Below are 23,971 nucleotides of genomic sequence, written 5' to 3'. Positions count from 1 at the left end.
TTTAAATACCAGCAGTAATCTTTCATAAAAAGAATGCACTGATTCTTTCGGCTCTTGATTTGTTCTGTCTATTTTAACCCAATCTACTTCTTTTGGGGGAATCTTGTTTTTCAGCCACACAATCACTTTATCATATAGATTTGTTACATCAGGTGATGGTGCACCTGTTACTTTATCTCAAGCAGGTTCTTCTTTGGGCCAATCTATAGAAATTTTACATTCTGTCCAAAGATCTGAAGGAACAACAATGTCAAAGAATCCATCAAGATCAATCCACAAAACGTTTGAAACCTTAACAAATCTGTCTACCTGGCGATACCATTCTACAGGTTTTTCTCTCAGTCGTGGAAAATCATTTGTAAACAGTAAAATGTCCTGTCTGGCCCAAGGAACATGTACATACCCTCTGCCAGCTATTTCTCTCATAGGAAACTCAGTTGCTATTTCGATGTGTATCACTTACAACGCAACTATTACAACGTAATGCTGTTACAACGCAGCTATTACAACGCGGGATCCATTACATCGGATGCCATTACAACGCATGGCATTACATAGCAGATGGTATTACAACGCATACCATTACATCGTAAGTTTTGGTAAGTATATATATTTTTTTATTTTATTTAATATTATAAAATTGTTGTAATTATTATTAATTATAAATAAAAATATTTATTTATGTTTTTAAATATTATAAATTAAATATATTAATTTAAGTAATTTTTTAAATAAGTATGAGTATAGGAGTATATGTTTTGGGGTACTGATGTATATGTTTTGGGGTGTTTGGGTATTTTTAGGTTTTAGGGCAGGGTTTGGGTTTTGGGGTACAGGGGTGTTTTTAGGTTTTAGGGCTGGGTTTGGGTTTTGGGGTACAGGGGTGTTTTTAGGTTTTAGGGCAAGGTTTGGGTTTTGGGGTACAGGGGTGTTTTTAGGTTTTAGGGCAGGGTTTGGGTTTTGGGGTACAGGGGTGTTTTTAGGTTTTAGGGCAGGGTTTGGGTTTTGGGGTACAGGGGTGTTTTTAAGTTTTAGGGTAGGGTTTGGGTTTTGGGGTACAGAGGTGTTTTTAGGTTTTAGGGCAGGGTTTGGGTTTTGGGGTACAGGGGTATTTTTAGGTTTTAGGGCAGGGTTTGGGTTTTGGGGTACAGGGGTGTTTTTAGGTTTTAGGGCAAGGTTTGGGTTTTGGGGTACAGGGGTGTTTTTAGGTTTTAGGGCAGGGTTTGGGTTTTGGGGTACAGGGGTGTTTTTAGGTTTTAGGGCAGGGTTTGGGTTTTGGGGTACAGGGGTGTTTTTAGGTTTAGGGCAGGGTTTGGGTTTTGGGGTACAGGGGTGTTTTTAGGTTTTAGGGCAAGGTTTGGGTTTTGGGGTACAGGGGTGTTTTTAGGTTTTAGGGCAGGGTTTGGGTTTTGGGGTACAGGGGTGTTTTTAGGTTTTAGGGCAGGGTTTGGGTTTTGGGGTACAGGGGTGTTTTTAGGTTTTAGGGCAGGGTTTGGGTTTTGGGGTACAGGGGTGTTTTTAGGTTTTAGGGCAGGGTTTGGGTTTTGGGGTACAGGGGTGTTTTTAGGTTTTAGGGCAGGGTTTGGGTTTTGGGGTACAGGGGTGTTTTTAGGTTTTAGGGCAAGGTTTGGGTTTTGGGGTACAGGGGTGTTTTTTGGTTTTAGGGCAGGGTTTGGGTTTTGGGGTACAGGGGTTTGTGTTTTGGGTTAATTAAATTATATTTACCATTTTTAAATTAATTAAAATATATTTAATAAATTAAATTAATTTTATTTCATTAATTACATTTTTAAATTAAATTAATTAAATTAAATAAATTATTTCAATTAATTTAATTTATTATCAAATATAAAAATATGTACTTTAAGTTAATTTTATTACTTTAATTAAATTTAAATATTCCCATTTTTTATTAAAATTACATTTATTAAATACATATTATTTTATTAAATTAAATTAATTAAATTAACTTAATAACATTTTTAAAAAAAGGTATACTTACCTATACTTACGATGGTAATGCCATGCGTTGTAATACCATCTGCTATGTAATGCCATGCGTTGTAATGGCATCCGATGTAATGGATCCTGCGTTGTAATAATTCTGTTGTAACGGAATGCGATGTAATATTTCGCGTTGTACTGACACCAATCCGCTATTTCTCCCCTATCTCCCCTGTCTTCCTCTCTTTTCTTTGTCCATTTTTTAATCTCCATTTGCTCAATTCACCTAATCTTTTCAGAAACACTATTAATTCTTTTATATGAATTATTCTTCCTGTGGTGTTCATGTTTTCAATATCTTTTTCAGAGAAATCCACTCTGTAATGTTTCTGCCAATTTTGTTGTCTACTCAAATCTATTTCTAATTCAGCAGCCATTTCTTCTAACTGATCATATTTTGTTTTCGTTTTCCATTGTATACTTTTACAAATAAACAATAATTCATCATCCTGATATAGCTTTAAACTGTCAGGTCCAATTGTGCCAATAATCAATTTCTCCAAATCTGCTTTCAGCTTTGCCACATCAAGTAATTTAAATTCTGGAGTTCGGGGAGTTTGCGTTAAATCTATTTTATTTATGCTCTTTTCTGGAGTTCTAGAATCTGATTCTGCAACAGATGGAGTTTGATCATTTGACAAACTTTTATTAAAAGTTAAATCGGGCATCATTTTCTCTCGGTGAATTTCTGTTAAGTCTGAATAAAAATTTTCAGCTACTTTCTGAATTTCTGCATTTAATGGAACAGTCAGAGCTGAATGTCTAACTTCCCTCTGATCAAAAACTGGAAGAACAGGTCCAATTGTTACTGGTACCGTTACTGCTTCCATGCTCTTAGTTAGCTGCTGTATTAATTCATCTTTTGACCGAAAATATTCGGAGGCAATTGGTATTTCCTCACATCTTTCTGTTCTCAATGTATTTCTTGGCATTTCATTTCTCTGAACTGGAGTTTCAACATAATTTCTACTTTCTCCAGGTGTCCTAGAATTTGTTCTTGTTTCTACTCTTTCAGGAATTTTTGCATTATTCGGTTTAATCTAGGTGGAGTCTCATCATTAATTTCCCTAGAAGGAGCACTTGGACAAGTTCCTTGAGGAATTCTCGGGGTAGACCATGAACAAACTGGTTGATAAGGTGGCGGTTTTGGTTTTGAATTATAAATTTCTTCTAAAACTGCATCTTCCACTTCACTGTCTTCACTTATATTATTTTTCTTTACAGTATTCTTTTGACCCGATTCCCCACTGAATCTTGCTGGGTACAAACCATCACACATATCTGCACGTCTCCAACGACGCATTCTGTCTTCATGAGTTTCTCTATTAATATCTAATCTAGTGCCTCTTGTTACACCTCTGTTCTCTCGTTCTAATTCAAACATCTCATCCTCTCATTCAGCTAAAGCCTTAAATTGAATAGATCTAGGCTTTGGTACAAGAGTCATCATTTTTTCTCTCAAGTTTTTCAGCACCTTAATGTTAAATGACCCATCTTCTGGCCATGTCAATACACCATCATCTTTGGTATATTCTGTCCAATTCTCCATCCAAAGGCAAGTATGATAACCAAATTCACCTTCCATATAGGCTGCAGGTGTTTTGTACTTATGAAGTAACTTTCCACCTCGCGTTTCAATTTTCTTCTCCCCTTTCATGTAATAATAGTTCATGTTTTTAAACAAATCCGCCTACTTTGAAAAAGATCGTAAATATTTCCTCGTTGTTCCGCTACTCTAGCCAATCCGTGCGCGAAACTCACCAACAAGCCAATTAGGTTAAGCCGCGTCACTATTCTGTTCAGCCAATAGAATTATTGTATTTCTGAATGAGCCAATCAGTGCGCGAATACTGTGTCGTATGTTAGCCAATCACAGCGCGACTCTTATGACGTATGCTGCCGCTGCAGCTTCTGCGTCTCACTCCGTAAGCTAACCCCTCCTTTACAAAATATTTTCACAGCACCATATTTTACAATAATGGAATTCAGTTAATAACTTCACATAAACAAACCATTTGTCTGTTTCACTAAAATAAAGCGATAGTTTCTCTCAATCATTCAAGTATTCTTTCACGTGAAATAGACGACGCTATTTTCACAGAATATTTAGTTTCGCAGATAAAGTAAGCCTACTCTACCCTTCTAACACGCACAATCATACGGAAAGAATGCCTAATCACTCATACATCAAATTTTTGGTAGGACTATAACCCGCCAATAAGATCCTCAATCGCCAGTAAGAATAGACAACGCTTCCTTACCCTTCACTCAAGTTTGGATAAATTCTACTACTCTTTTCACAGTGAGTTTTAAAACAGGACAGTTGTCCCTATACTCAAAAGCTACGATTTCATAGACAATTCTCACTATATATTCTACCTAACACACCTAAGATCCCTAAACTTGTGCTGTACGTCCACAACACTAGTGATATATAACAATACCACTATTTTATAACAGAACAAATGCACTGTGTAACTTCACCTGTCACACTTAACTTTTGCCAGCAAACTAGGAATTTTCACACTGCTGGAAAAAACCTTTCGACTACATGTAACAACTAAACAAACTTAACATGTTTTAGACATGTATCCTATGTAATTAACATGTCAGTTACCATAGTAACCGTAACTCTGCTACCAAGTAATTGATCCAGCGCTCCTAATGAAAATCTGTCTCACCAACGCTACCTAACTCCACAATACTCACCAATAATCATGAATCACTACCAAGGCCCATAAACGAATGAGACAATTTTTTAGCGACTGAATCATGTGACCTAATTAATCAAATCTGTTCACAAACTATTTACAAAATTATATACAACTGCAGTTTTTCATTTCTTATCATTAGATTTAAACATATGACATTTAATTAAGTCACATAAGGTGAATGGATCTAATAATGATAACTAGACCATGAATAAACAAAACCAGCTTGTCATTTCAAAAATCTATTTTATTAGCAAAGTGAAAGCATCATTCAAGGAAAGGCTTATTAGACTGACATTTCAAAGCAAATTATTTAGCATGAATTTAAAACTAATAAAGATTCCATACCCTAAATCTGACTATTTCTCACAAATCCTGTAAAAGAAAATATCATTAAGTCAGCTATCCTTACGTGCGCCAAAGTCCATCAGCACGTCATTCAGGAATCAGGAAGCAAGAGCGCAGGCCTGTCCAAGAGGACACGTTTTTATACCCTTCTGTCTAACTAAGTAACTAAATTCTGTATTTCTCCAAAAACCCAGCCTCATCATTGGCTGAGCAATGTCAGTCCACCATCGTGTCACTCATTCCTGACCAAGTCCGGGGCACATCATAAGCCCTTATTGTTCTTAGATTCCATCCTTCTAGCTTCCTTAGAAAAGAAACATTTTCCCGAGAGCAAAGTCCTACATCCTAATCTTGGCAGGCAGACCAGGCATCCTGTCCTTGGACTCATCTCCAAGAACACGAACAACTCGACCAAGTACAGCTTCTGAATTAATATTTTATTTCATCGTTCAGCAAATAAGGCTCTTTTTTCTGCACGTGAGTGAAGGCTTCACTCTGGTCAAGTCATTTTTCCAGCTCTGCCAGCCAGCCATTTTCTTAGGCCCACTCGAAAACTAGTATTTAAACAAACACAAAACAGTAATTAATTAGAGAAGAGAGACCCATTCTGTTACCAACCCCTTGCTAATTATTAACTCGTTAATTTATGTTATCTAGCTTAAACGCGGCCGGCCCACAGTGGTTGTAGGCGACTTGCTGTGCACTTCACCAACTGTTGTTTGTAATACTTGCTCACTTTCTTTCGATGCAACAGCACGCTGCCGGCCTATTCATGGTTGTGGGCACTAAGCTGTGTATACTATGCGCATACCAACAATAAAGGTCTTGGAACAAAAAAAAATGTATGTTATCTAGCTGAAGCAACACATAGCACCATCATATTTTACCAAACTTCACAGATCTGCAGAGTCTCCATTAGCTTTTGTCACGACAAAAGCCAAAACATAAGCACATGTAATATAAGCACATGCCATTAGTTAAACAGCCGCATTTAATACTGACAAAGACAATAGACAAGGTTAGTTCATTATTTTTCACACACTTGCAATGCAACATAAAAGCACATTAGTCCCGCGTGTATTGTATGCAATTTTAAACTAAGTTGGTTAATGTTTTCAACTCATGCCAATTAATACAGTTATATTGAATATGGAAGTTTAACTTTGCTTTTTTATTCAACATCTCGCTCCATCAGTGCTAACCAGGTTGACACCAAAGCACCCCTCAGTGAGTGTGTCGCCTACAACCACAAGGTCATGACAACTGAAGACCCATCCTAGAAGACCAGCTAGAAGGGAACACCATGATGGCAACCATACCAGCTATTGAGCATTTCCTCATCTTAAGGGCCGCCATTGGTGCACGCACCCAAATGAAAGTTGGAAGTGGAGCGACTGGAAATGTACTTCACTGCTACCACAGTAGAAGACAACCAGAAGTGCCCCTTTCTGTTAGACCTTGCAGGGGAAGACATCTACAAGTGATCAAGCAATCTCCTAGAGGCAGGTTCCCCATTTATCTATGTCAGAATTGTTACAGCACTTATAAACCCATCACCAACCCGAACTAGGAGCGATTCTTACTACATCAGGCTCAACAGGGGCCAAAGGAGTCTGTCAATACTTTTTACAACCGGCTGAAGAAGTTTCTCAGGGCATACACCCTGCAGGATAAAACAGAGTGCAGTTTGTCCAGGTGTGTGCCTAAGTGAAACTAAGAAAACAGATACTTCAAGAGCCTGGCAAATCCTTAAAGGACATTCTCATGGCACTCAAGAGACCTTTCAAAGACAAAGGCATCCCACATTGAGTCCAACCTGCACAGACCTATCAAAACTGAGCAGATAAATCAGATGACCATGGGCGAGCACCCACTAAAGGGAGAAGAGAGTCAAAGACTTTGACCCCAAGTGAACACAATGGACACAATGTGGACAGAATGGACCGTTTTCTCATCCAGAAGCCTGCTTGGCCAGTGGAAAACCGTGCTCCGCATGAGGAATGATGAACCACATTTCAAAAGTGTGTGTGTAAACTCAACCCATGAAGGTGCCTTCCAAGGAGATGGTGAATGCTGTCATGCACCAGGCAAGTGGTCCCAGGAAAAGTGACATGGATGAGGATGAAGGAGAAGGGACAGTGTACATCGTACATGCTGTAGAACAATTCCCCATCAAGTCACACTCACATCCAAAATGGTAGGTATTGACTGGCAACAGGTCGGTGGTGGCCATCATCGATAATGGTGTGTCCATCAGCGTAATGGCTAAGAAATCATATAATATCCAGGGCAGCCAGCCGATGATAAGGCCCATGAAGGCAGTGTGTATGCCTCCGGATATTCCAGCTCCCTACCCCTAGTGGGTATGTTCCTTACCAACATCAATGTTGTATCTTTGAGATTTACATTACCATGATAATCAGCCTAGGTCTTCCTAGCTGCTCAGCCAGAGCAAGAGATAGTGATGGCATGTTGGTTTGCCTGTGATGAATGGAATGCCTGGGTGATTGTGTGTATGAGTGTGTGACAGTTGGAGATGGGCTGAACAGCTAGGCAGGCTGCTCCTGGTGGGGCTGGCAGCGGCTGGCATAGGAGTCATTAGAGTTGGATTTAGAGTTTGTCTTGACCGGTTTTTTGGCTCTATTTCGGAGTGATGAAGACTTTAAGCTTGCTCACATCCATCATCTGTATTCTTACCTTGTGTTGACCCTTTTAAGCCCTTTTTCCAGACCTAGAAGAGGATAGCTGCTTTATATGATGATAGATCCCTTATTCTTGACTCTAATCCATCTATTGCCTATTGGCTTTGACATAATTGTGTGTCATTTCATTATCCTGCCTATAGTAGAGGGTGGATCCTGTGGTCCTGACTTTATATTACATATTGGTATGGTTTGTGTAGGTACTCTGACAGAGCTAAGGGTTATTTCATCCTTCTCAGGCCTACAAGGCCCAGAACCAGAGAGACTCCATTTTGTCTCGTGCAGAGGCAGAGTGGGATGCTTGTAGGTGAGAGGCAATGTTTAGCTTTGAGGTGTTATGGGCTTGGAGAGAACCAGCCTTAGCCGGCCCTTATCGGTAGACTGTATTTTTCTCTGTGTCGAAGACACCACAAAAGGCTGGCCAGCTGGGAGTGTGTCCTTGATGCGGAGTGGTGCAGAGATCTGGTGGGCGGCAGGCTGCTGACTGGAACTTTCCACTAGGAAAGAGCATTCGATATTAGTGAAGTGCAGAAGCGGAGTTAGTGAGTTGAGTTGGAGTTGCAGAAAGAGCTTGAGCTGGAGAGAGTTCGAGCGAGAAGGAGTTGAGCTGGAGCTGCAGAGTTAGTTGAGTTGGAGGAGCGGAGAGAGTTGAGTTGGAGGAGCGGAGAGAGTTGAGTTGGAGGAGCGGAGAGAGTTGAGCTGGAGTTGCAGAAGGAGTGGAGAATCAGAAAGAGTTTATGTTGAATTGGAGCAGAGGAGAGGAGTGGAGTTGCAGGAGGAGAAGAGACAGAAGATGCTTGGAACAGAGAGAAGACAGGCAGACAGTCAGTGAGCTGGAACTGAAGGAAGCAGTCAGAAGCAGTTACTTATCAGGAGGAGTTGTGAATAGCTGGAGTCTGAAGTAATGCCTTTTAGAAGAGACTGAAGTTATATCGTGGATTAATCTGTGGGAGCAGCTGGAGTGAATTGGACATTGGCATGGAGACAATCAGATAGAGTGAAGAAGCTAGTGGAACGAACGATTATCAGAGCGGCAGAAACCATTAGACTGAAGTTGGAAGGTGGAGAGAGTCCGTGGGGGAGAGGAGTCCAGTGCAGAGTGATCAGCGCAGATGTGTGTCCAAGAGTGTAGGAGAGGATCTAAGACGAGCTAAAGCACAGACGAGAGAGGAGCCCAGATGACAGCTAGAGCAAGACCCCACACTCCCTAGGTGATATCCTTCTGTATTTCCAAACATTAACCTTGTCCTTACATTGTATGTCTAATCCTTTTCTTTCAGCGGTGTGTTATAGTTCCTGTTAGTTACAGAGACCCCGCAGATAACCTTGTCCTTATACTGTATGTCTAATCCCTTTCCTTTCAGTGGTGTGTTACAGTTCCTGTTAGTTACAGAGACCCCGCAGATCTGTGTATGAATCAATTTCAATTTTCAATTTGTAATCTTTATTCGGTTCTTAAAAAGACACCATAAAAGCACATATACAATATACACACAAATGTTATAAAAATGAATTTCCGTTAAAAAGATGATAAAAGATAAATTTAGCTAAAACCATAATTCATTAGGCCAATGGGGCAAGGAGTTCATTTTTTTTAAGGGGTCAGGTAATGTTAGAGTCCTCGTTCTCTGGTGTTCCTTAGCCGTAATGCTATCCGGCTAAAGTTTATAGTGCAGAATAGAGTATGCGCGTCTTCAGCTTCCTGTAGGAACTTCAGGGCCAATTTCGCTTGTCTGAACTTTGAGTCTTTCAGAATCCCCACCAGGAACTTACGTCTTGGTACTGTATAAAATGGGCACAATAAAACAAAGTGAAGGGTATCCTGCGGAGACCTGTTGTCGCAGCCGCAGGTACCCTTCTCTTCCACTGTGTGAGTGAACCCAGCCGGAACCGCGAATAGATGGTGGAGCATGTTAAGTCTAAAGCGAGTCATGAAATAACGATCCTGAGCATTATACATGACCCTCAAGTATGGTTCCATTCCTTGCTTTGCTGTAAGTTTACAATAAGATAAAACAGTGGGTTTGTGACTTTCATTCTCAGCCCTGATCATCCGTAACCGTTCAGGAAACAGTTTTTTTATCATAGTTTTGCTCTCGGCAGTTAGAGATTCTGGGGATGTGAAGAAGTTTATACAGTCAATCTCTACTAATGAGTTCTTAACTTACTTCAGCCAAGGTATATTGTGTCCTTTATCACGTTTGAGGCAATCCAATATAATTTGTCTTGTTAAGGCCGCCTCAGGGTTGGTCCATATTTTGACCCATGGCAGGAGAGGTTTGACTTTAATCAGGTCTTCTATAAAAGGTTCTCCCACTTCCTCATGAATAATGTAGGCCGGGACACTCTGGGGCACTTTCAGAATTCTTCTCAGAAATGTATTTTCTTCTATCTGTATTTGCTGTGCTTTGTTGTCTATGAAGCCCCATACTTCTGCACCATAGGTTACCTTCGCACAGCAAATTTACCTATACAGGTTTAGTATTTGCTCTGGGGACCACCTTCCCAGTCTTTGTCCGTACCCCATGATGGCTCCTACTGACGCTGCCAATTTCGTTGCGTGTTTCTCCGCCAGAGGTTTGAAATTAAGATGGTTATCGAACAGTACCCCCAGGTTTGAAAAAGTCTTAACCTGATCAATTTTATGTGACCCAATGTGGTAGGTAAAGTTCCCTTTTTTCATTTGCCTTGATGACATAATGTAGGATTTTTCCAAGTTTGTCGCTAAATCCAGCTTGTCCATAAACTCGACAAAGCCATCAATCAGCTTTTGTAATCCTAGGGGGGTTCTGGCTAGCAGTACCGCGTCATCGGCGTAAAGTAGTACCGGCACTGCACGATGACCAATTTGGGGTAAGTCCACCTTTAATTTCAGGAGATCTTTTTCCAGGGAGTTGATATATATGGAGAAGAGGAAGGGCGCGAGGATACAACCCTACCTCACTCCACTGGTACAAGCAAAGGGGTCGGTCTTTTTTCCCTCTTGGTTATACCTCACGCTTGCAGATGTATTCCAGTGTAAAGATTGCAGGGTATCCACAAGGGGTTGATCCACTCCTAGTTCTGTCAGCAAGGACCAGAGCTTTCTTCTGTTTACGCGGTCAAAAGCAGCGGAAAGGTCCATAAACCCCATGTAAATGGACCCCTGGCCAGCGATGGTGTATTTTGCTGTCAGAAGATATAAGTTCAAACATTGGTCAGTGGTGGATCTGCCCTCCCTGAAACCATATTGGATATCCGAAAAGACCTGGTGCTCCTCTACCCAGTCTTGCAAACGATGTAGGATAACTCGCCCCAATACTTTTGCAGTCACATCAATGAGTGAAATGGGGCGATAGCATTGAGGGTCGTCGCGATTCCCTTTTTTGTAAATCGGAACTATGGTTGCCGTTGACCAAGAACGAGGTAATCCTGCCACCACTGCCTCGTTCAAAACCCTAGTGAGCAACGGGGCCCATAGCTTGGGTTTACTTAGGAATAGGTCGGGTGGAATTCCATCCGGGCCGGGTGCTTTGTTTTTGCTGAGCCCTGCTATTCCCGTTTCAACTTCTTTCAGGGAAAAGTCCAGTTTAGCCGGCTGTATCCTCCTTGGTTCGTCCCCCTGAGTTGAATGTCTTGTATGGTTGTAAAGACTCTGAAAGTGGTTCTGCCATTGATCTGGCAAGATGATGTTCATTATTTTTGGTGCTCCTTGGTCCTGGAGACATGGGGAATTAATAACTTTCCAGAAGCTTGAAGTGTCTTTCCTTTCTGCAGCGTCCCTTAGGTCCTCCCAGGCTTGAATTTGTAGACTTTGTTTGCGTGTTTTCAGAGCTTTTTTGTATTCGGATCTGTTCTGTGCTACTGTGAACTTATCCGTTGGTTTAGCATGGAGGCTAAGTTTCAATTTTTTATGCGCCTTGGTACAAAGAGAGTCAAACCAACGGGGAGTCGAGGGCAGTTTGCTAATTCCAGAAGTCTTCAAGAGATTATTTACGTGGGTCGCAATTTCTTCAAATGCCCTGACCACCAGGACTCCTTCAGCCCTGGGATCAAGGCATGTATTTATTGCTTTTAAGCCCTCTGTTATCAGTCTTTTGTAAAATCTGTCCCCATCAATCCTGGCCCATTTAATTCTCCTTCCTTGATCCACTGCCTTTTCTATTATGTCAGTTCTCTTTGGGCCTAATTTAAAATCAAACCCTTTTGTTGTAAGTATCACCGGGTTATGATCACTAAAGATGCTTGCATCAATTATGATTTTACTGATGTTTCTTTTTAGTATGGGCAAGACTAGGATATAGTCAATGTAAGAATGGCAGCCTCTGCCTCTGTATGTTGGGTTTAGTTCTCCTTTTTCGCCCAACTCTGCGAGGTCTAAAGTTTGGACCAGATTGTGCCTTTTCGTTAGTCTCTCAAGGTCCCATCCCTCTTTTGCGTGAGTGAAATGTGGCCCTTTCACTATGGTACATCTTGACCAGTCTTTATTAAAGGGTTTTAATTTATCGCAAAGGTGACAATTAAAATCCCCCAAAAGTATTAGACTTGGAGGGTTTGGTGTCTTATTTAAGGAGTTCAGATTTTCTAGACAAGAGTCCAGTTCATTTACAGCTGTTCCCTTTTCCATCGTACCAACAGCGTTATACCAGTTAACTAGAAAAAGGTTTAGTCTTTTGGAGAGAAACCTTACTACTTGTAAGTTGTGTGAGTCCCAGTTAAGGTTTGACCAAGTGCCCTGGATGTGAAGGTCAACATATGTTACTAGTCCCCCGCTAGCTCTCCCTGAGGATACCTTTCTGGCCGGGACAAAAAAACTTTTGTAGCCCTCTAGGCTATAGTCATTTGGTTCAGTAACCCATGTTTCTTGCAGGCATATGATTTGAAATTTATTTATATAGCTGAGCCATTCTTGGGATTCGAATTTGGCCGCTAATGCTGCTGTGTTCCAGGATACAATTTGTAGATTTTCGTAAGTATCCTCCTTGGGGTGTCCTGTTAGACCTCTTGATGGGAACACTGCCTGGTCTTCTTCTTTAGTTGGCGTATTAAGACTGGGTTGTAGGCTACAGTGGGTAGCTAATCTACTCTGTTCAGTAGTTATCCTGTGCTCTGGGATTTTTGTCAGGTCGCCTCTTCCCCTGCTTGTTTTAGGAGGCTTATTACCGTCTCCCTTGCTATGAACGGGTTCTGGCCTGTTCACAACCCCCATTCCCGATCCTATTGTCAACAGTCCTACCTCCCTCGGCCTTATATGTTTAGGAGTTTGCTTTCCCCGTGCATGTCAGTCGACCTCTTTAAGTACGCTAAACCTGTTGCAGTGTGCGTGCTGCATTAAGAAGGGATCGTAATTTGGGGTCACATAATATGGCCTTTGCCACTGGGTCGGTCTGTATTGGGGATCCAATTGGGGGATTGTAATCATCGGAGGTCTATTGCTCTGCATAGGTCTCTGAGGTGCGAAGGGGTAGAAGTAGGATAAGTGTACAGGGTGAATTTGTGAGTGGGTACAGCTAGGGGGAGCATTGCAAATGAAGTTAACTGCTGCAATGTCTCTAAAGTTCACCGTAATTATATCCCCTGCTATTGTCTTTGTACCTTTACCGATCCACTCCCCCCTTCTTACTGAGAGAATATCTCAGTGAATGTTGGGGGGTAGTGGTCTATGTATTTGTAGCCACTGGGCACATTTGTTTTTTAACTCTACTTGTGTTTCCCTTTTGCCCTCTCTTAAAGGTGGAACTCCTGTTAATACAACTACGAAGGGTAAAGCTTCAGGCGGGAGATTAATTGTCCTGAAACGGGTTGCTGTTTTATTTTCTTTAGTATTTGCAGATGGGGTCGGATTAGTCTTGGGGTTCACTTTAGAAGTTTGAACGTTATTTCCAAGTGGTGTTTTAGCAGATCCGTGGGATGGTTTATTTGTTTGGGAGATTGTTTGTTTGTTGGTCTTGCCTGTGTTCGGTGTAGTAATGACCTTTTGTGTGTCTTTTGTGCTTTTTTGTGGGGCGCTGGGGGGGGTTATTTGATGCCAAATCCGTTGGTTGGTTTTTTGGATAAGACCCCGTCCTGTTTTGTTGTCATTAAGGCGCCGTCTTGTGCTGATTGGCCTTTAGGGCCAACACCCTTGTTGTTTACGAGAGATGTTAGCCTATCGATCTTGGCTATAAGAGGTTTTATCAGTGCAGTGATGGAGTGTTCTAGATCCGTTTTAAGGTCAGCCACCATCTTGGTGATCCAGCAGGGTATTCCTGGTGTGGGTGGGTTTATAGGCGTCACCAAGTTGTGGTTTCTGGTTTTAGTTTGGTCTTTTTTTCCTCCACATTTCGAGCCTTCCCTAGGCCAAATATTTTCCATGGTGTTTGATTTCCTCTTATTGTTATTTGTTTGTGAGTCCGTTCGCTCCCTACTGATTTCGGTGGGAGCCTGGGCACACATGAGATCGACCAAAGAGGAGGGGGTAATAGCCAAGCTAATGTCAGGGTCATCTGCGGAGTCTATGGAGACTGCAGATAGATTGATAAGAGCTTCCTGTGTGTCTTGGACGATAGTCACGGGTGGTAGAGACAACCTTCTCTCCGTGTTTGCAATGGCATTAGATACCGCCCCTATAGTTTGCTTCAGCATCTTATCAATGGCAGTTAAAGTTGGTAATGGTTGTGGGGGCTCCGCTTTCGGTTTTGTGCTTGATCTTAGTGTGGGCATCTTAGGCTTTTTAACTGGCTTCCTCATAGTATGTCATAAGAGGGTGCAATGGCAATAGGTTGATTTAGCTGATTAATTTAGAGCACAGGTAGTTACCTCATTAGCGAGATGCCTTGGGTGACTTTGGGGGGTGGCCCAGCCCAGCCTCTTCTGGCTGATGAGGGCCACAGAGGGCCCGCCCTTTGCCCGGGCTTAGCCCCGGGCTTCCCGCTCGCGTCCCGTGGAGCTGAGGGCTTGCTGAATTTAAAGCCCCTCCTGGCGCCTTGATCGCGCGTCAGGGAACGTGCCGCCGCCGCAAAGGCTGCCAGGATTTGGAGTCCCGGAGCGGCGGTGGCGTGCCTGGTGATGGCGGTCGCTAGAGGCGATGCTGTCTGGCGTGGCGTAGGTCGTCAGGACTCCTCCTGCACCTTGTTCGTGAAGTGTCCGTGAAGTGTCTCCGCCAGGTATGGAAAAAGGTTTAACTCCCCCCGCTCCACCGAGGGCTTGCTGAATTTAAAGCCCCTCCTGGCGCCTTGATCGCGCGTCAGGGAACGCGCCGCCGCCGCAAAGGCTGCCAGGATTTGGAGTCCCGGAGCGGCGGTGGCGTGCCTGGTGATGGCGGTCGCTGGAGGCGATGCTGTCTGGCGTGGCGTAGGTCGTCAGGACTCCTCCTGCACCTTGTTCGTGAAGTGTCCGTGAAGTGTCTCCGCCAGGTATGGAAAAAGGTTTAACTTCCCCCGCTCCACCGAGGGCTTGCTGAATTTAAAGCCCCTCCTGGCGCCTTGATCGCGCGTCAGGGTACGCGCCGCCGCCGCAAAGGCTGCCGGGATTTGGAGTCCCGGAGCGGCGATGGCGTGCCTGGTGATGGCGGTCGCTGGAGGCGATGCTGTCTGGCGTGGCGTAGGTCGTCAGGACTCCTCCTGCACCTTGTTCGTGAAGTGTCCGTGAAGTGTCTCCGCCAGGTATGGAAAAAGGTTTAACTCCCCCCGCTCCACCGAGGGCTTGCTGAATTTAAAGCCCCTCCTGGCGCCTTGATCGCGCGTCAGGGAACGCGCCGCCGCCGCAAAGGCTGCCGGGATTTGGAATCCCGGAGCGGCGGTGGCGTGCCTGGTGATGGCGGTCGCTGGAGGCAATGCTTTCTGGCGTGGCGTAGGTCGTCAGGACTCCTCCTGCACCTTGTTCGTGAAGTGTCCATGAAGTGTCTCCGCCAGGTATGGAAAAAGGTTTACCTCCCCCTGTGTATGAATCCTTTTCTATTGTTATTGTAATAAAGATACCCCAGTTCTTAGTGAACCAGTGTGCATGTGTTGTTCTTATGATAGAGAGCGTTTAAATAACTCTTGCATACAGTGTGTGTCTCTTGTTCTTAAAGCACAGGTAACCTTTCCTTCTAGTCAGGTGTTACAGCCAGAACAGGTGCTGCCCCTGATCCGGTAAGTAGCCACTGAATAATTAGAGAGAGAGAGGAGCACTTGAGCTAAGAAAATAGATAGACACTAAGTGATTCGGCCATCCCATAGTATTATTGTAGTAGCGAACCCTTAGTGAATAGTGAGAGAGACTTCCCAACATAGAGAGAGAGAGAGCTGAAGGTATTCATAGGAAAGTGATCGTCGTTGTGTAGCGGCGTTAGTGAGAGCACTGATTGTGGTCAGTGTGTATACCCGCAAGATTGCGGCTTGAGAGAGAGCACTGGGGGGATACGGTGTGTAATGAGATCGCCTCTAGGGAAAGTGACATTAGTGAGAGCATCAGGTGGAAGCCTGATGTGTAGGTCCGCCGGATTGTGGACGAACTGGAAGGAAGAGAGCACTAGGGCTGCAGCCTAGTGTGTAGACACGCCGGATTGCGTGTCGAGTGAGCACTGATGGTGATCAGTGTGTAATGGTAAATAATCAGAACTGCCCCAGGGTAGATTAGTCTGGACCCATGTGGTCGCGAGACTATGAGGTATGAGTGTGGTGTAGGGCATGGACGTCCTTAGTAATCAGTGAGTATTCCTAGTAATCCCTATAGATTTAGTGGTGTTTCTAATGATATGAGCTTGTATATTGCGAGTTCCCCATCCTCAGGTAGGTACCCAGGTGCCTGGATAGATGGGTCCTGAGGAGGGAGGTGGTTACGTTTTGGCCAGGTTGGTGTTGCTCAGTGAGCTGGTTCTATCTGGTCTGAGAATCTGGTCATAACATCTGGCGTCACGAATTGTTTACGTTGCCTGTGTCCGCTGTATTGTTTTTCTAATGTTGGTTGGCACTCGGCACGAAAATTGGCCTATGGGCTTGAACAGTTGCAGTGTAAGGAGATGGCAGTACATCATGGCATTTGACTTATGCAGGGTGGAAGAAATGCTTTTCATCTTGGTGTTTGAACTGTCAGGCTTGAAGGGTGACATTACATGAGGGAGTCAATTCCATCTTTGTGATGATGCAATTATACATATGTGTGTGAAAAATGCTTTTAAATTGCCCATTAAATTGCTTGCTGCATTTGCTTATGCTGTGCAATGTGAAATGTATTCAGTGTAATATGACTTGTGGAGTTCCTTGTAAATAGCGCCTTGTAAATATGGCTTGTGAATAGTGCCATGTAAATGTGACTTGTGAGAAGCATGTTCTCATTTTGACTTGCTGTGTTCCTTGTGAATTGTGCCTTGTTTATATGCCTTGTGAAGAGCATGTCATTTTTTGGATTTGTTGACTTTCTTGTAAATATGGCTTGTGAATAGCGCCATGTGGATATGGCTTGTACAGAGCATGTTATTGTTGCGTTAGGCAGGAGAGAGCTGGATCTCTTTTAAATGCTCGGGGAAATTGTTTTGTAGATGTGCGCGCGTGTTATTTGAAAACGTGGAGTGATAAGTTCTTGAATTTCCCATGTACTGCAGACATTGGGGAATGATTGTGTTTGAGCTGCCAGAGGGTTAACATCTTGAATTGAGACGGCAGTATTTATTTTAACATGCTGTTTAACATGCATGGTTATGTGAGCTGACACTAAAAGTCAGTGAGTGTTTAGATGTATGATGGTTTGATTTGACTTTTTCATTGGTTCCTGAGTCTGCCTATGTGCTTTGTCAGCTTGCTGACAGAATGGTAACATCTTGCATGGAGAGAAAAGCAGTGTTCATTCAACATTCTATTTGAAATGCGTCCACGAATTTGTGTGGGTTTGCCTTGGAACACATGATTTAATGTGTCTGACTCGGAGGTCGGTAAGTTATAAATCAACCAGTCGGATTGTGATAAGGGTTTTCAGCTGTGGATGGTACACAAACCAGTGTTTTAGAATTAGTGCATTACCGGTGGTGAAGAACGTAATTATAGACCAGACCCATCATGGAATGTGCTTTTAATTAGTGAAATGCAACCGTGTGCTTTTAAAACGAATGTGTTCTAGAAAATATACATGATTATTTTTTCCAATGCAAGCTGCCCTTTAGAATAGCGTGTGAAAGTTAACCCACTCAGTTAGATAAAATGGCTATTTTAAACAAAAAATGAATCTGGCCCTTTTTAATAGGTAGAATAGAAAAGCTTGCACACTAAATTATGAATTCTTGGTTATGCAATGCAAAATTACATGTTGCCCCTTGTTTAATTTGAAAAAAATGTAATGTGTTTGCATGCAATGTTGGTCTAATATTTTTCCCTTTCAGCCAGTAGCAGTATTTTATATTAGAATTATTTTAAAATGCTAGCATGTGTGACTTAGTTACAAAAAATATGTCTTTATTAATTTGCTTTTTACCACGTTTAAATCTGCTTCAGTTAGTTAGAAAATAATGGTCAGTGCTTCTGCCCTGGGAAAGGCTGTAATGTTTTCAGTTTCAAGGCATCTGCTTTGACCTTGACTGATATGAGCCCTGCATCTGTTCGCGCTCTGAATTTTGAAAGGGTGGAGGCTGGGTAACTTCTGAGAGCAGAGAGAGCTAGCTTGTTATTCTTGGCTATGTTTCAATTTCTTTCCGCGGAGAAATGTTTATGTAAGGGGGGGGTCAAGTCGCTCTTCCTTGCTGTCGGCGCAGACAGCTTCATTGACTTCAGATAAGGGATCCTTGCACATGCAGAATAATTGGCAGACGCTTGGCCCTTGGAGTTAGATAAATACAGTAGGCCTAGTAAGCTTCCCTGACTAGAGATTAGAGATGCTTGGACAGAATGGTTGGCAGTAGCCTTGCTTCTGCAATGAGATCAGCATTTGGCAGTGATTCAAAATTACATCGCACTGTAGCCCGGCTCCAGCTTATTTTGATTGGAGTGGATTCAAAACTCTGAGCGCGAACATCTTTCTGAAGGGAGGGGCTGTTTCTCAGATGAGTTAGGAGTAGCTAGGCCCCAGCCCTTCTGGCTGTGTATGACAAGATTGGATTTTGCCCAAACAAATTTAAAAGAATATGATTTAAATTATTCCTTGAATTTAGAAGAATTCCTTTTATAAATTAGGAGGTTTCTTTCGACAATAAAAAGCACTTGGGGTGCTTTTTAAATGGAAAATGTATTTTTGCTAGATTAATGATACTTGTTTTTTCGTTTCAGGTTGTTGGGTTGTGGTGTTTGGTGTGTGCGTCGGCCCACCCCCCTCCCACTCCCTTTGTTATTTTACTTTATTGTTTTTATTTTTATGTTAGTTTGTTGTTTTTGGAATATGGAACCAGACCAGACCGGATGGTGGCGGATGAACGGCGGAAGCTGGTGACTAATGACCAGATCGGAGGAAGTGCTTCCTTGGCACAGGATACAGATGAAGATGAAGGGTGGTGACCTACACTGATGAATCAACAGACTGCCTTTCCACAGTTGACTGCCTTGGCAGATACATTTATACCTCTTCATTACAATTTCGATGATCTGGATTTCCTGAACTTTTTTGACAAAGCCAAAAGTTATATCTTTTAAAAAGTGAACTGAATTTTTGAAAAAAAAAATATATATTTTTGAACCCTAAATTACAGTATTGCACGAGTCATGTGCTATGATCCCTAATGATGACATACTGATCTAAAAGAACCCATTTTTCAATGTAATTCCTTGGCCTGCATTCTTGAGCCTTGCATTTTTCCCATGTTTCTATTTCAGATGGACATTATGCCTCTTTTGCAGTTACCATATACAGGCCCCACTTAAAAAAAGTCTCACAGTCCTGTTCATGGTTTTGATGTTTATGCAGTGCCACATGAATGAAGTAGTTCATATATAGTTTGCTTTTAGTATGCTATGCCATTTCATTATTGATACACTTGTTTATCTTTCACCTATTTCATAGTTTTCCTGTTTTCTGCAAAACAGTCTTGCCAATGGAAGAGAAAGAAATGATGGTGCACACATGTGTTCCACATTGTGATACAGGGAGGAACTAGGTGCTAACTGTTTTACCTTTACCTATTGCCTTTGGCATGGTTCAAATTTATCTTTTAGACAATATATGCACCACACTTAGATAATTTTCTTTGACTTATTGCCTGATATGCATAGTGCTACACCAGCTATTTTGTAGGAATGTGGTTATCCTTATTTTCCTGTTATTACACTTTCACTTTGATTCATCAACTCTTAATTAGAACAGTGGGATTAGTTCCAAGGGTGGTCACCCTAAACTTTAAGTTGTCCTGGGAGGTGTGTCTTTTAGTTAGGTTATGTCCTACATCTATTAGTAATGTTTGCCTAGACCTTGAGGACCCTTTGTCATGTTTATTTGTCAGATTTCACCAAATTCTTTCTTAAGTTGACCGGAGTAGGTAGGCCTCATTTAGGCCCATTGTTATTTTTATTCCACACACATGGCCCTTCACCAATAGATTTCATGAGTTATCATTAGAAGTTGAGGCACATTTAGTTCTTAAGTTGACCGAAGTAGGTAGGCCACATTTAGGCCCCTTGCTGTTTTCATTCCACAAACATGTCCCTACATCAATAGATTTCATCAGTTATCACTAGAAGTTGAGGCACATTTAGTTCGAGGGTGCTTTGGTTGGTTCCTGTTGTTGTCAGATCAATCTTAGTTATGTTTCAGCATTCAGGTCAAGGGTGCTTTGATTTGTTTTCAGTTGGTTGTTAGATTTGTATTCCCTACATTAAGTTTCAGGTGGAATTTCCTTAAGTTGTCATTTATTTTAGAGAATCTTTTGGTTTTTGGTTTTGTTGATAGATTATGTTGATGTTTGTTTATTATTTTGTTGTTGTTTATAGATGTTCGCAAGATAAAGTCTAGGGTGGAATGTCTTGACCAGTTTTTTGGCTCTATTTCGGAGTGATGAAGACTTTAAGCTTGCTCACATCCATCATCTGTAGTCTTACCTTGTGTTGGCCCTTTTAAGCCCTTTTTCCAGACCTAGAAGAGGATAGCTGCTTTATATGATGATAGATCCCTTATTCTTGACTCTAATCCATCTATTGCCTATTGGCTTTGACATAATTGTGTGTCATTTCATTATCCTGCCTATAGTAGAGGGTGGATCCTGTGGTCCTGACTTTATATTACATATTGGTATGGTTTGTGTAGGTACTCTGACAGAGCTAAGGGTTATTTCATCCTTCTCAGGTCTACAAGGCCCAGAACCAGAGAGACTCCATTTTGTCTCGTGCAGAGGCAGAGTGGGATGCTTGTAGGTGAGAGGCAATGTTTAGCTTTGAGGTGTTATTTGCTTGGAGAGAACCAGCCTTAGCCGGCCCTTATCGGTAGACTGTATTTTTCTCTGTGTCGAAGACACCACAAAAGGCTGGCCAGCTGGGAGTGTGTCCTTGATGCGGAGTGGTGCAGAGATCTGGTGGGCGGCAGGCTGCTGACTGGAACTTTCCACTAGGAAAGAGCATTCTATATTAGTGAAGTGCAGAGGCGGAGTTAGTGAGTTGAGTTAGAGTTGCAGAAAGAGCTTGAGCTGGAGAGAGTTCGAGCGAGAAGGAGTTGAGCTGGAGCTGCAGAGTTAGTTGAGTTGGAGGAGCGGAGAGAGTTGAGTTGGAGGAGCGGAGAGAGTTGAGTTGGAGGAGCAGAGAGAGTTGAGCTGGAGTTGCAGAAGGAGTGGAGAATCAGAAAGAGTTTATGTTGAATTGGAGCAGAGGAGAGGAGTGGAGTTGCAGGAGGAGAAGAGACAGAAGATGCTTGGAACAGAGAGAAGACAGACAGACAGTCAGTGAGCTGGAACTGAAGGAAGCAGTCAGAAGCAGTTACTTATCAGGAGGAGTTGTGAATAGCTGGAGTCTGAAGTAATGCCTTTTAGAAGAGACTGAAGTTATATCGTGGATTAATCTGTGGGAGCAGCTGGAGTGAATTGGACATTGGCATGGAGACAATCAGATAGAGTGAAGAAGCTAGTGGAACGAACGATTATCAGAGCGGCAGAAACCATTAGACTGAAGTTGGAAGGTGGAGAGAGTCCGTGGGGGAGAGGAGTCCAGTGCAGAGTGATCAGCGCAGATGTGTGTCCAAGATTGCAGGAGAGGATCTAAGACGAGCTAAGGCACAGATGAGAGAGGAGCCCAGATGACAGCTAGAGCAAGACCCCACACTCCCTAGGTGATATCCTTCTGTATTTCCAAACATTAACCTTGTCCTTATATTGTATGTCTAATCCTTTTCTTTCAGCGGTGTGTTATAGTTCCTGTTAGTTACAGAGACCCCGCAGATAACCTTGTCCTTATACTGTATGTCTAATCCCTTTCCTTTCAGTGGTGTGTTACAGTTCCTGTTAGTTACAGAGACCCCGCAGATCTGTGTATGAATCCTTTTCTATTGTTATTGTAATAAAGATACCCCAGTTCTTAGTGAACCAGTGTGCATGTGTTGTTCTTATGATAGAGAGCGTTTAAATAACTCTTGCATACAGTGTGTGTCTCTTGTTCTTAAAGCACAGGTAACCTTTTCTTCTAGTCAGGTGTTACAGCCAGAACAGATGCTGCCCCTGATCCGGTAAGTAGCCACTGAATAATTAGGGAGAGAGAGGAGCCCTTGAGCTAAGAAAATAGATAGACACTAAGTGATTCGGCCATCCCATAATATTATTGTAGTAGCGAACCCTTAGTGAATAGTGAGAGAGACTTCCCAACATAGAGAGAGAGAGAGCTGAAGGTATTCATAGGAAAGTGATCGTCGTTGTGTAGCAGCGTTAGTGAGAGCACTGATTGTGGTCAGTGTGTATACCCGCAAGATTGTGGCTTGAGAGAGAGCACCGGGGGGATACGGTGTGTAATGAGATCGCCTCTAGGGAAAGTGGCGTTAGTGAGAGCATCAGGTGGAAGCCGGATTGTGGACCGGACTGGAAGGAAGAGAGCACTAGGGCTGCAGCCTAGTGTGTAGACACGCCGGATTGCGTGTCGAGTGAGCACTGATGGTGATCAGTGTGTAATGGTAAATAATCAGAACTGCCCCAGGGTAGATTAGTCTGGACCCATGTGGTCGCGAGACTATGAGGTATGAGTGTGGTGTAGGGCATGGACGTCCTTAGTAATCAGTGAGTATTCCTAGTAATCCCTATAGATTTAGTGGTGTTTCTAATGATATGAGCTTGTATATTGCGAGTTCCCCATCCTCAGGTAGGTACCCAGGTGCCTGGATAGATGGGTCCTGAGGAGGGAGGTGGTTACGTTTTGGCCAGGTTGGTGTTGCTCAGTGAGCTGGTTCTATCTGGTCTGAGAATCTGGTCATAACAGAGTTGTACTAAGATGATCCCTGTTTGACATTGCTAGACTTGGATTATTAAAGAAAGACTTTAAGAAATCTACAACCTGACTACAAGTGTCTTCTTATGCAAAGTACAACAATCAACCAAGACAGCATCACCAAAGCGAAGTTGTACGCCATGCACGGAGGCACCATCATGCTCTTAAGCTGCCAGACCGCTGAGAGACTATGAGTCATTCAGTCTGCATTCAGGGTGCACTTTACTGAGTTGGACAGACCCCTGGAAGAATTCAGGGAATTATTCCATTGAATCCGATGTCTGAAAAGGAAATTGTTACAACACACTAACCACACTGTCCAGTCAACGGCAATGCTGCATCGCTGGGCTGCGTTTGATTTCTGGACAAAAGTTGAGGAAGAACTTAGGAAGCTGGAAGAGGCCAAACTCATCAAAACAGTAAAAGCCCCCAACATGGCGATATTGGTAGCTTTTTGTTTTAATATTCACAGCGAATGTGATCTCATCGCAGTCATGTTTTAAAGCATCAGCCATTTCAACGTGGCATTCAGACTTTCGAAGAATCACAATCATGTTGCTTCTCTGGGTGGTATAGTGCCAGGTATTGCTAATCATTCATAGTTCTTTGGCCTGCGGCTGTAGTTTGCGAAGTTTGTGAAGTTTAAAACATTTCCAAAGTTGCGAGTCGGGAGACTTTGCAACATTGTGAACCCTAGTGTAGATGGGCATTTTCTGGACGAGAGGCTGTTAGTGTAGGGGTGATTGGGTAAAACAGCATTCCAAGACGGATGCTTACTGTTTGAGATTTGACCATTCTGGAAGGTTTAGGTGGGCCTCATGCCCATGAAAAATTTCCGCTTTGACCATTGGTCAGATGAATGAGCCACACCTATTTCAACTTGTACCCCAAATAA

The 23,971-nt window shown here is 42.7% G+C and overlaps 1 protein-coding gene and 1 pseudogene across 1 annotated transcript in view; both read right to left on the bottom strand.

Moving 5' to 3' along the window:
• CC2D2B (coiled-coil and C2 domain containing 2B) overlaps positions 1–23,971 on the bottom strand; it is a 1,912,120-nt gene that overhangs the window by 1,354,713 nt on the left and 533,436 nt on the right. The window lies entirely within an intron of this gene.
• On the bottom strand, positions 2,157–3,454 carry LOC147711783 (uncharacterized; annotated as a pseudogene).

This window comes from Lissotriton vulgaris, chromosome 5, assembly GCF_964263255.1.
Source record: "Lissotriton vulgaris chromosome 5, aLisVul1.2, whole genome shotgun sequence".
Taxonomy (NCBI): Eukaryota; Metazoa; Chordata; class Amphibia; order Caudata; family Salamandridae; genus Lissotriton; species Lissotriton vulgaris.
Note: the sequence above shows the minus strand (reverse complement) of the source record. Positions and strands in the feature narration are given on the sequence as shown.